The sequence below is a fragment of the Miniopterus schreibersii genome (genome assembly GCF_964146895.1).
Source record: "Miniopterus schreibersii genome assembly, chromosome: 9".
Lineage (NCBI taxonomy): Eukaryota > Metazoa > Chordata > Mammalia > Chiroptera > Miniopteridae > Miniopterus > Miniopterus schreibersii.
In genome coordinates, this window is record NC_138118.1 from 14,874,760 (window position 1) to 14,888,159 (window position 13,400).

Genomic DNA, 13,400 nt, shown 5'->3' on the forward strand with positions numbered 1-13,400 from the left:
TTATTATATCTCCTCTTTCATTTCTGATTTTGACTTCTCTCTTTTTTATTTAGTCATTGTCAAAGTTTGTCAGTTTTGTTGATCTTTTCAAAAAACCAGTTTGTAGTTTTGTTGATTTTTTTCTATTGTTTTTCTACTCTCTATTTCATTTATTTCTCCTCTAATATGATTTCCTTCCTTCTGCTAACTTTAGGCTTAGTTTATTCTTCCTTTTCTAGTTCATTGAGGCATAAAGTTAGCTTGTTTATTTGGGATACATTTTTTTTTTTGTAGGTGTTTACCACTATAAACTTCCGTCTTAGTATTGCTTTTGTTGCATCCCATAAATTTTGGTACCTTGTGTTCTTGTTTTCGTTTCTCTGAAGAGATTTTCGGATTTTCCTTTTGATTTCTTCTATGATCTATTGGTAGTTCAAGAGTGTGTTGTATACTTAACACATGCTTGTGAATTTTCCAAGTTTTCTTCTACTCATTTCTAGTTTCATTCCATTGCGGTCGGGAAAGATAATTGGCATGATTTTAATCTTCTTAAATTTGTGCGGTACATGCTTTCAAACAAAATAGAAATCATATTTGTTGAAAGTTTATAAATTCTGGAACTTTTGGGTTAGGGAAGATAAATCCCAGATTTCTTTTTTGATTAAAATTCAAGGCAATTAAAGAAATCTGTCCCACTAAGCAGAATCATACCACACGTTTATTCTGTAAAGACAACGTTTCCTATATTGAGCAGCGCGTCAAAGCCTTTGCCCCCCCTCAGAAAACACGGCTTGCGTGACTGTTCCCTGACTGAGCAGATTCTTGCAAATAGTCAACAATTCTGTACCCCTACTTTTTCTGTGATTCACCTTTTTATGATAAAGAAATAGCACACACAGCCTGTCGGGGGTGTGAGGGAGGCCTGCATAGCTCCTTCACATCTGCTTGGATTCTGACATGGTGTTTGCTGAGTGAAGGAGGAAGGCTGGTTTGTCATGTGTTTTCACAGAGCACCCGTGGCTCCCGGCCAGACCATTTAGCCTTTGTCTTTTTTCTTGCATAAAACTGCCTATTTTTCACTTCAAATGGAAGTGTTAGGCACTTCAGAGATGTTTGTTTTTGTCACATGCATGCCATCTGTGGTCTCTTGGCATCTTAGAGAGGTTCCCAAATTGACCAGCGTGTCTGTTGGGCAGCATCCGGAACGGTCAGGACCCTGGCCTGTGTTTGCGGGTGTAACTAACCAGTGCTGCCGCACACACTGGGCGTCCCATACCTCCGCGCTTTCGGCTCGGTTTTTAAAGTTTAAATAAACCATTTGTTTAAAATAATTTTAGAGTTGAAGGAAAGTAGCAGCGGTAGTACAGAGAGTTCCCATGTGTTCCTCACCCAGTTACCCCGGACCGCTGACTCTTGCGTTGTTGTTACATTTGTCCAAATTAAGGAACAAACATTGGTATATTACTATTAAAGTCTGCACTTTACTCAGATTTCACGAGTTTCCCCCCAATGTCCTTTTTCTGTTCCAGGATCCACCCAGCGTATCATGTTATATGTTGTCGCGTCTCCTTCATTTCCTCTGGTGTGTGACAGTTTCTCAGACTTGCCTCGTTTTTGATGACCTTGTCAGTTTTGAGGAATGCTGTCTAGATAATTTGTAGAATGTCCCTCAGTTTGGAGTTTTGTTGTGTTTTTCTGATGAATAGACTGGGGTCATGGGTTTTCAAGAGGAAGACCACAGAGGTGAAGTGATATCTGTATCCCATTGTGTGGGGGAAACACGAGACCACCATGACTTATCCCTGTTGAGGTGACCTTGATCACCTCACCAGGGGAGTGTTTGCCAGGTTCCTCCACAGTAAATGCATCCCCAACCCCCCCCCTTCCCTACTCTACTCTTTGGAAGTAAGTCACTTAAGCACAGTGTAGACTCAATTTAAGAATTTTGTTAATTGTTCTATCTGTACCCTGTTGTATTTGAACCATGGCTATAATTCTTTTCTACTCTGTGTAGATTTTGTGTTTAAAGCCTTCGGAATTAATATAACTTGCCTAGGCCCAAGAAGGATTTGTTGTAGATAGCTGTGTTCAGTCCTCCCTCCAGTCCTTATGCGTTTGGCTTACTGGCTTTACCTTAGAGTCTTCACGCCCCGCACACCGCATCCCTGTGCTGCGTGGGCTGCTCTGTCCTGCTCACTGGCCCGCACAGCTGGCGCTTCCTCTTCTAGCATAAGGAAGCCTCAGCTTTCTTTTCCTGGTGGGGAAGGAAGTTTAGCATAAGAGCATTTTATCCATACTGAAGCTTACCTAATCAACATACCCAGAAAACCTTATTCTAATTACTTTGATGGAAGTTTTTCCGTGTGTGCAGTTGCCTTAAAGATGCATGACTTTCCATGCTCTCCGACATCCTAACAGGTGGTTTAGCCCTCCACACACCTCTGCTACCTGTAAAGTAGCCGAATCTAAGGAGTTCAGACTCCAGGTTGCTTGTTGTGTTTGTGTTGTTTGTGAGGTGAAATTCTTGATGAATTTGATTTTTTTTCTGATTACTCTTTTGTGCTCAACTCAAATGACTTTATTTACATTTTCACTTCAAGTCCATTTCTAAATAAGAATGAATGAAGAATATATTATTAACAGAGAAGAGGAATGTTCTTGGAGTTATATATATGTTTTTATTCATTGAATCATCATTTTACGTGCTCTGAGATAACTTATTGTTTCAAAAGAACCTTGTAATAAAGTTTATGATGCCCAAAATGACCAATCTGGCAAATCCACCTTTGCAGACATTTAATTTCATCCGTAGTTGCAAACATTTCATTAAGGTGGACCAGTTAAGGTCTGTTTCCAGAATGTTAGAACTTCACGCTCCTTCTCACCTTGAACTTATTTAAGGAACTGTTTTGCATGTGTTGGAGTATTTTGTCTTTGTCAGTCTTAGAATCCAGTCCTGGGGGGACAAGTTCAAAAAAGTACATCATGAGGCTTTCGCTCACTTCGCAGTAACCTGGCGTGACAGCTCAAAAGCAGAGTAGTGCTTTCAGTCAGCCCCAGGGGAAATCCTCCGCCTGGCCCCTCGATTCTGCTTTCAGTCACTCCCAAGGTTCTGATAGTCGTCTGGGGGATTCCCGGGGGCCTGTAATAAGCCCCTGAAGGTGCTCGAGTATGCAGGGAGCGGAGCGGGGTCGGCGCCGCACTCGTCCCACAGCTCAGCGTGTGAGGGCCATTCCCTGCCATCGCTGCGCTGCGTCTGAGTGTCACTCACTGGTTTTTCTATTTGTCAGTGGGCAAGAATGCGAAAGGCTGAGCAAGATGAAATGAAATAGAAAAGGTTAATTTGCTCTCAGGTGGGTTAAAGGCCTTTTAAGCGTGAGACCTTTGGCTGCATCCCGGCTTTCTTCTGCAGGAAGTAAAGAAGGTGACTGAGCTGTGGGTGCGGGGGCCGCGCTGGGTGTCCCCCCGGGAGCTGTGGGCTCTCCCGCGCACTGTTACTGCTCAGACCCGGCAGCGGTGCTTCCTGCAGTTACTGTTCCGGTCAGTTTCCCAAAGCAGTCTTTAAAAAGGTGATACATGTTGAGCCATTTTGGGGAAAATATACTGGGATAAAGAGCCATGGCATATCCTGTGTAATTAGAATTCAGTGAAAAAGTCACGAACCATCTGCGTGGACCACTTGGGCCATGCCTGGACTTTCCTGAGCTTCTGGGAGAGAATACGTGGCTTCTGTGGGGACAAGGTTATATTTACACACCGGTTCGCTCAGTTCCCCTGTCCCCCAGGAACATGGGAAAAACCCCAGTAAACAGGAGCCTGCCATCCACCCACTGTACCACTCCACCAGTGCACTTGCAAAATTTAGCACCAGGTGGCAGTTTTCTTAGGTGAGAGGAAAATTGGTAACTGGTATAGAGAAAGCAAAGCCCCCCGGGCATCCATCGTCTGCCTTGTCTCCTTTCAGCATGGTGCCTGGGCCTCAGTGGGGGGCTGTTCTTTAGGAGAGTGCTCTAGAGACATGACTGATGAGGGGGGAAATGGGCAGGAACCAAGGCTGTGTTTCCCATAAGGCATTGAGAGGTCCTCCAGCCCCATCCAAAGCCATCAAACAATAAAACAAACAAAACAAATACACAGTTTCTCTTGAATTTTTCTGGTTCTCCCAGGCCTTTACATCTCAAAACCTGACCTAATATATTTTGATGGAAAACTGAATTTTTATGTTCTTACTCCAAGAAGATTCATCTTTGTAAGGATGCTTTAAGATTGTTATCCTACTCTCCCTCCCCCCTTGGAATTTTGCTGCTTCTCTAAAATCCCCTGTGTTTTTTTCTCTGGTCGTAGAATTTCCAGAAATTTTATATTTAAACCACCTCCTGTTTGCCTCTCTGTGCCTTGCAGTGGACTTGAGTCAGTACTTACGTCTCTGCTCTGTGCCGGGTTTGCAGGAGAGCGCTGCGTGGGCTGCCTCATGGGTTCCAGTCCAGTCCAGCCCAGTCCAGGGGAGACTGTCTGCAGAACCAGATTGCATCTTGGGATGGTTTCTAGGCTACACAGGGATTATCTCTTTCAGCACATTTTTTTCAGCTTTGTCTCTCTAGCACTAAGGTGCAGAAATCACAGTCTTAATATCAAGCTATCTCATCTGATTTTGACTTGGTCCAAACTCAGAGCATCTAAAAGTGGGGTTGACTCAACAAACTTATTACATGCTCATTTTTTTTTTAAAGAAAATGTCTTTATTGATTTTGGGGGGGGGGGGAGAAAAATATTGATCAGCTGCCTCCTGCACGCCCCATACTAGGGATCCAGTGTGCCCTGACTGGGAATCAAACCTGGGATCTCCTGGTACATGGGATGACAACCAACTGAGCCACACTGACTAGGGCTCTTTTTTTTTTTTTTAATTTCTCACCAGAGCATATGTTTGTATTGATTTTGGAGAGAGGGAGGAGGGAGGGAAGGAGGGAAGGAGAGAGAGACATCAGTGTGAGAGAGAAACATTGATCGGTTGCATCCCGTATGTGCCCCAACTGGGAATTTAACCCACAACCTAGGTATGTACCCTGGCAAGGAATTGAACCCACAACCTTTTGGTGTAGGGGACAACACCTCAACCAGCTGAGCCACCCAGCCAGGGCTATTATGTGCTCATTTTGAGCAAGGCTCTGTGATGAGGTGGGGGGCATACAGAAATAAAAATGCCAGTGCTGTCTTCAGTAAGCTTCCAGTCTTGTGAGATATACAGGGCATGCAGTGTGGTACAGCTCTGAGGGAGAAGCAGCTGGGAGGGCCTGCAGTCCGGACACTCAAGGCCATCTGTTCTGGAGGAACTGACATAGGACCTAGGTTTGGGAGTATGGCCACAAGTAGCTTTAGAGCCTTAGAGAAGATGGGGGTTGAGGTAAAGGTGGGGAGCCGGAGAGCCAGGGGAAATGGCAGGTTCTGAGGGTGCTCCTTGGGGAAGTTGCAGGCTGTTCATGGCCTGTAACTAGAGACGGAGGAGCATGCTGGAAACTGCTGGGTGTTAGGACCTATTTGAGGTTAGGGTTTGTTAAAGAACCCTTCTCAGACAGTTTAGTTATGAGCATGTGTCAACGTTTTATTACAGTTTTGCAGTGCAAGGAAGAGGCCCCTGGTAGATTCACTCTTGGTAGGGACATATTATAGGAAGAAAGAATGATTAAATTATCATTAAAAATCTTTAGCTTCTGATAGTTGACAGTCATCTGGGTGGATGGTAACAAGTTCTCCAGAACTAGCCTTAATCTTTTTAAAGTTCATTAGAAAATTGCATTGGAAAGAAGCATTTTATCTGGAGTGCTGTTGATTTCTTCCCACTAGGATGTTAGGAATTATATAGCGGGCAACTTGGTTCTGTTCCAGACCAGGTTTGGGCCAGTTTTTCTTTTATAGGTTCAAGGTCACAGTGGAGTGCATGTAGTTTTCTGGGGTCTGTGTACCCTAAGCTGAGGAGAGTTTGGGTTTTTTTCCTGAGGGCACTAGGGAGCCACTGAGGGAGTTTTAAAGCCGAGCCATCAGCATGGGCGGTGTGCTAGCAGCAGGGGTAGAAGCTAGCAGAATATTTTAATTATCCAGGGAAAAAATGACAAGGGCTTCGAGTGCAGCCTGTCCCTTCCTTTGCCCCCTCCTTTCCCAGCCCTCCAGGGAGCAGCTCAGACAGAAGCAGAGCTGGGCAGTGGAGGTGGGGATTAGTCATTGCTTTTTCTCCAGAAGAGTTGGTTTAATTTTTAAATTTTAGATGATGGTTGTTCTTACCACAGTAAAAGAGAGATGAGGATGTTAAGAGGATAATGTAAGATGTTAGAAGCAGCGGCCAGACTGAGAGAGAGCTTAGGGGAAGGAGTCAAGGCCCTTGGTGGGGGCGAGGAGAGGCGGGCCCGGTTGTCTCACTCCCGCTTTCTCCAGCTGGTTCCACCTGTGTCCCGAGGTCCCAGAAGCAGTTTCAGAGAGCAGATGCTGCAAGGCCCCTTTCCTTCTGGCTCAAAGCGTGTTCAAAGCCACTTTCTCCCCCTTGTGTTTGTCTGAGCAGGCCCAGGGCCAGCCCAGATTCAAAGGGGTGGAGAAATAGATTTCACCTTTTGATGGGAGGACTGTCCGTATCACATTGCAAAGGAGCGTGAACAATGGGAGGCATTAAAAAAAATAAAACCCAGTTTCAGAGCCATGGTATCATCTGGCCTTGGCCTTGGCCTTGAGGCTGTTCCCAGTTATTCCTGCTCTGATTTGCTGTAATTACGTAAGATTCTGCCTCTCCTCAGAAATTTGCAGGTTGAATCTACTGCAGCCTCCTAATGTGCATCTGCTGTGGTTAAAATAGAACCTTCAGAGATGCCCTTGCCCCTGGTTGCCCACCTGTTGGCATGCAGTGACCTGTGCTGTGTTTTCGTCACTGTTTAAGGATTTGGGGCAGGGGTGCAGCCAGGTTGCAAGAAACATGAGGGGTCCTAACCTCAGGGTGGGTCTGCAGTGGTTTGGGGGGTCGCACCCCTCAGTCCTCCTTTGGCGTCTCTGTGGTCTTACTGTTCAATGTCTTCTCTATTCTCTTTTATTGTAACGTTTAATCACTGTCACGTCGACATATCTCCATAAAAACAATCTGTAATTACCTGGTGTGGATTGTATGGGCATATTTGAGAAGATGCATTTCTTTTCTGCACTTGATGTGAATAGAGCATTGTCCTTAACTTTTATTCCTGTTAGAAACCTATGTTCAAGATGAATAATTATTCTCCTTTTGCTTTTCTAATGTCATCCAGGTTGCAAAAATATCTGCCTCTAAGAACTCAGGAGGACTTATTTGTGGGAGCAGAGGTAGTGAGTCATACCTGCAGGCGTGGGAAGGAGAGTTCACTTGAGCCCTTCATCCAGTCAGGAGGTTTCCTCGGCAACCGTTTACGCAGTAATTAAAAGACGAGGAACTAAGGTATGTATTTGAAAATTTAATCCTCAGGCGCGATCCTTGTCAGATTGAGACCTCAGTTTTCTTTTTCGTTTTCATTTAAAATAAGTGAATAGCTTCACACTTAACTGTAGAAAGACACTGTTGAGACGCGTGCGTTCTGCTTCGTCCTTGCCTTTTGAATGCTCTCCCGGCGGGAGCGGGTATGCGTGCGGCGGCTCCTCGTGGGAAAGCAGAAGACAAGTCGCGGCTTACAGACTACATGCGAGGTGGCTCGGAAAGCGGGGCGGCTTTTCACGTGCCTGCGTCCGAGCGTGTCGTCACCAGTGGGCATTCCAGGATGCGCACCCTCGAGGCTTACTAACCATTTGTCTCCCTTCAGTGCTTGAGTGTGTATTTCCCCGTCCCAGTGCTTTAGTCAGTTTAGTCTGCCCGAGCCCACAGCAGATGCTCCCTGCAGCTGCCCGCCGCGAGTGGGGATGCGGGACTCCCCCCGCTGAGTAGACAGCTGGGGCTTGCTGAGCTCTTCCTCTTCCTCTGACTTCACTCTCACCCTTCTTACGGAGCTTTCTGCTTCGATGTCGGCAAGGAGATAAGCGTTCTGTTGGTCCGGGAAGCACTTGACACTCTCAGGCTTTATTCAACACGGACTTGCCTGAAATTCCATTCTGATGAGAAAGGCGGCTTTCCCCCATGCACCAGGGAAAGAGGAAAGTCCTACTAGTTATGCGACAGACTCATTTTCAGTAGAGTTAGAAATAATTGGAAAAGAACCAGAATATTGCCTGAGCTGGTTTGCTCAGTGGTTAGAGCATCGGCCTGCGGCCTGAAGGGTCCTGGGTTTGATTCCAGCCAAGGGCATGGCACGTGCCTCAGTTGCAGGCTCGATCCCTGGCCCCGGTCAGGGTGCAAGCGGGAGGCAACCAGTCGATGTGTCTCTCTCACATTGGTGCTTTTCTGCCTCCCTCCCTCCCTCCCTGTCTCTGAAGAGCAATGGAAAAAATATCCTTGGGAGAGGATTAAAAGAAAACAAAACCCAGGATATTAAAATATTAGCAGTTCTACTTTTAAATAGGGTTATGTTACGACCCCAGACCAGGTGTTCTGAAGACATGTGAAACGCAAGATGAAATATGGAAAATGGCTGTTTCCTGCTGGAGCCTCGAGCAGCCAGCTCCCCACCCTGAGCACCTGGGGGCTGTAGGAGCATTCGGGCTTGTAGCACAATAATTTGAATTTTCTTTTGAACGCCCAGTTGATTCACTTCTGTCGCCAACAACTTTGAGACTCTCCTACTGCAGAAATGTGGCAGATTAAGCAGGTGAACTTTGTTGTTCAGTTTCGCCATCCTCCCTAGATCTGAGCGAGGGAGAAATGATAATAGCAAATCCTGTTCTGGAGCTAAGGCTCTGGACATTTTTTTTTTCTATAGCAAAAGTGAAAAATATTTAATTCTTAGATTCGAAGTGTATGTAAGTGCCCTTAATTCTAAAGAAGGACATTTTGACATCGACAGTTGAGTGGTATTGATGGTGCAGTTCTACCCTTAATTTTTACTTGTTCCATTTAATTAAGTATTTGAAATGCCAGGCTGTAGTTTATGAACTGCCTTAAGTTATTTTTAAACAAGGTCGGTTATAAAGACGGTAATGCTTTGGCTTGTCACTTTTAGTATCTATATTTTCACATTTTTTGTGCGATAAAAATTGATTTATTAATTGATTTGTGAGTTTCTCCCATTTGCCAGTCACTGTACTAGGCATTGGGGATACAGAGATTAAGACCCTGTTTCTATTTTAAGGGTACTGACAAGTCTAAAAGGAGAGACATTCAAATAAATACTGTTATAAGAATAGGGAAAACTTGTGTAGCACCTACGATATATGCCAGGCACTGTTCTACGGCCCTTCTAGACTTTAATTTTAACTTGTGAATTGATACAAAAGCCCTATTAGTTGTTACTATTATTTTCTTGACTTTTCACATGAATAAATTAAGGCCCAGGGAGGTTACCTACTTGTTTAAGATCATAAAGCTTGTTTTGGTTGACAACAGATGTATTAAGTGCATTAACAGCTGTTCAGAGAGTACTCTGGCAGAACAGGGATCGTCCAGCTGGGAAAATGGGGAAAGAGGGGTGGATATCAGTGAAATTTTCCCAAAGGAGACAGTACCTGAGCAAGTCTATTCAGAGAAGGAGAGCCACAAAGTACTTGTTTAGTAACACAAAATGCTGCATTGTAAATGGGTTTATAGGTTGAATCGGTGACAAAATATTAGAAGATGGGGAGATAGTAAAAATATACCAGATTCCTGCATCTTCAGTATACAAGACAAGGAAAATAGATTTCCAGTTTAGAGGCAAACCTTTGGTTCCAGTTGGTGTAAGATATGATAAAAACTTGGCACTTAAAAATTGTAATAGAAATATTTATACTCTATAAGCATGTGGATAAATGTGTGGCCCCTTTTAAAGGTATTAAGGTAAATTTCCGAATTACTGAAGATTTTATCTTAGGAAACCTGTGGCAATCTATAGAAATAGTCTGCTAGTATTTATTTTGTACAAATGCAGGGGAAAGATTGATTTACATCTTTCAGATTAAAAATTGGCAGAAACGTATCGATTAGGTAGGTTAGTCTTATTGTTACAGAGATACAACATTATTCAGAAGGTGGGGTTGGTGGGGTCCATCCTTGGCCCTGCTGCATCGGATCTTTGCTTCTCCACCTTCCTGTGACAAGGAAGGTGCTCTTTTTAGATCAGCCATGTATATGACCATCCTTTCGCCCCTGTGCGACCATTACCTCCTGACTTTCCCATTACTCCCACTCACCACCAATGCCTGTTCTCTACCCTGACCCAGCTTCATTGGCTGAGCCACCTATTTCCCGGACTGCATGAGTTTTGGGGCTTATCATCTGTGATCTCCACCCCAGTTCCCCCCAGCTCTCTGCTCTCTAGACCTTGTCTGCTCCTGGCTCAGATCAGTACGGCAGAAATGCCATTTGACCACGCCCACCGGCCCATCCCTCTCATTGCTCGGTACCTCTCCGCCAGCTCCTTCCTGTCTTCACTTCCCTTCATTTCCCTCCAAACCAGAGCCCGTGAACCAGGCTTTAAATCACTGTCTTGCCAAAGCCGTGCCCTTCCTGACCGTTCTGTCCTTGTGCTTGCCTGCCCCTGTGCTGCTGAGCCGTGTTAGAGACAGTTATACTCCTGGACAGACTGGCACCTCTTCGCATGAGTTCGGGCATTGCCAGCCCTGGGCAGTGGTTGCACTGTTATTTGGGTTGCTGCCATTCCGATTGCTCCTAGTGACGGTTGCTAAGCTAATTCACTCTTCAAATATATGATGCTCTCTTCCCCCTTATTCTCATCAGGTGGACGCCTGCAGCAGGGCTCCAGTCCCCTGGCATCCATGACCTGATGACCTCCTGGTTTTTCTTCCTCTCACACTGCCTGAGTCATCTTTGCTGGTTTCATCTCTGTCCAACTGACTTCTGTCAAAAGGCAAGTACTGAGTCTGATTTCTCTTTTAAGTGCAGTAAAACGTTTTTGTGCTTCTGTCCTTTGCCTTCTACTGGAGGAAAACTGAAACTTATTGTAGGGTAGCAGGACCGCTGGCTCTCCCGTGCTGTGTGTGTGAGCGTGCGTGGGCCTCGCTCTGTGATCTTAGCTGGATGCCATGCCAAGCCGTGTACAGTAACCGTCTCCCTTGACTGCTGAGTCGTTTTGCACGCCACAGAAATAGTCTCTGGAGGGGAAGGTTTGATTGGCATCTTTCAGATCAGAAGTGGGCAGGAATTTCCCCGATAGATCAGTTTTATTATTACTGTGTTCTAAAAAGTATTGTCCTCGGTGTGGCTCACCAATGCCTTTGCAGGTTTTGCCCCCCCCCCCCGCGCCGAGTAAACCTCAGATCTGTTCTGCTTTATGCCTCCATGTGCTGATTCTTTGATCCACTGTTGGAGGCTTGCTGCCCACTTTCCTGTTGCTCCTTGTAAATACTGCCACTCCCACCTGCTGCCTGCACGAGGCTTGATAATTCCTTTCCGTTTTTTTCCCCTCTTTTATTTTTGTCACATCTCTTTGGTTGGCTTTCACATAAAAACATGAACATTTAGGAGACATTATTCATCGATTTATTAACTCTTCTGTTCCAGAGCTGAGCACTTGGGGATGCAAAGATTGTGAGAATGACACCCTTCTGGTGATCATAGGGGAGAAACATCCAGATGTTATAGTACTTCCAACACATTATCATAAAGACTATTAAAGTGTGTGCAGAGCATTTCGTATACATAATTTTATATAATCTTTAAAAAAATCCTGTAAGGTTGCTGATTCTATCCTAGACAACAGGGGAGGAAACTGAGGCTCTGAGACTTGAAGTCATTTGTTCAGTCTCTTAAACAGCAGGCCACACAGGGGGAACGCAGTCTAAGTGTGGGCTGCAAAGCTCACGCTCTTAGCTACTGTGAACACGGTTTTCTACTCCCCACACCGCCTCTTTCAGGGGGCGGACCACAAACGGTAGAATTCAAGACATCACGTTGAGTAGCAGCTGCAGTGAGGAGCTGGAGAACTCACTGGCTAAAATCCATGTGCTGTGGGGATTGTATTCCTCCATGGGCTTTAGTGATTGCTGGAGGACAGTATCTTTATTCTGCCGGAAAATTATGCTGCCTTTACTCGGTTTATAGTGCAAGTGCTGGCACTGTGATTCTAACATGTAACATATTCTCACCAAATTATTTTGTTTGCCCCTCTGTTACCTTCCTAAGAGCCAGCTTCAGACTTATACCTCAAAATACTTCACCTTGGGTTTGAAATTTTAAGTGCCTCACATGTGAAAGAGAAAAAAGATAGGTTTATCTGTCACAGAGGATTATAGGAACTATTTCTAGATCACCGGAAATAGTAGTTTAATTTTAATAGTCCGGTTATATTTATCAGTTAGCTAGAAACCAACACCTCTGCATTTTTCTGAGGAACCTGAGCTGCTTATACCTGGGCTGGCCTGTCCCTACTGCTGTGGACTGGGCTTCAGTTCTTTTCCAAGAACTTCTGTTTCCTGTGTTCTAATCATAATAGTTCCTACCCGCTCTCCCACTTCCACTCCTTTTCTTTTTATTATTTTATTCTAGACAAAAAAAAATAAAAAATCACAGATTATTTTGAGAGACTATTTTGAGAACTATTTATTCAATAAATATTTATTAAGCATTACTACCAGCCAGGCAGCATTCTGAGTGCGGGGGGGTATGGCAGGGCACAAAACGGCATCTCTGCCCATTTTGCTGTTTTGCCCTGGTGTGGGAGACACCCTGTGATCCGACGTCAGGTGATGATGAATGCTGTGAGGAGAAGTGAGGCTGAGGAAAGGGACAGGGAGAAATGGGACTGGAAGGGCAGGCGGCTGTTCCTTCTAAGTCTTCAGGTCTTTCTGAGGAGGTGACATTTAAGAAAGACCAGAGTGTCTTAGTCAGTTTGTGCTGCTATAACAAAAATACCGTAGACTGGGAGGCTTAACAGCAACAGACATTTATTTCTCACAGTTCCGGAGGCTAGAAGTTTGAGATGAGGGTGCCTGCAGGGGCGGGTTCTTGGTGGGGGCCCTCTTCCTGGCTTTAGGTGGCTGCCCTCTCATCGTATCCTCACATGGAGGGGAGAGAGGTCGTCTGTCTCATGTCTCTCCATAAGGGCACTAATCCCAGTACTGAGGGATCCACTCTCATTGATCTGCGGACCCCCAAAGGCCCCACCTCCAAATATCATCACCTTGGGGGTTAGGGCTTTAATACCTAAGTTCTGGGAGAACACAAGCATCCAGTTCGCAGCACTGAGCTGACTGAAGAGGAGCATTCCAGGCACAGGGAATTGCAAGTTCAAAGGCCCTGAGATGAGACTGTGCTTGGTTTGGCAGAGGAACAGCTCTGTGGCCCCAGCGTCGTTGCTGGAGCAGATGGGTGTGCAGCAAAGGAGAGAGTGTTT

General features: G+C 45.2%; 1 long non-coding RNA gene across 1 annotated transcript in view; it reads left to right on the forward strand.

The window, feature by feature from the left end:
* LOC308561675 overlaps positions 1-12,555 on the forward strand; it is a 67,935-nt gene extending 55,380 nt beyond the window's left edge. The window contains exons 4-5 of the long non-coding RNA XR_013999542.1: positions 7,260-7,426; positions 10,787-12,555. This is a non-coding gene — a long non-coding RNA (uncharacterized lncRNA). The remainder of the gene's footprint in view (positions 1-7,259; positions 7,427-10,786) is intronic.
* Positions 12,556-13,400: the final 845 nt, after the last annotated feature.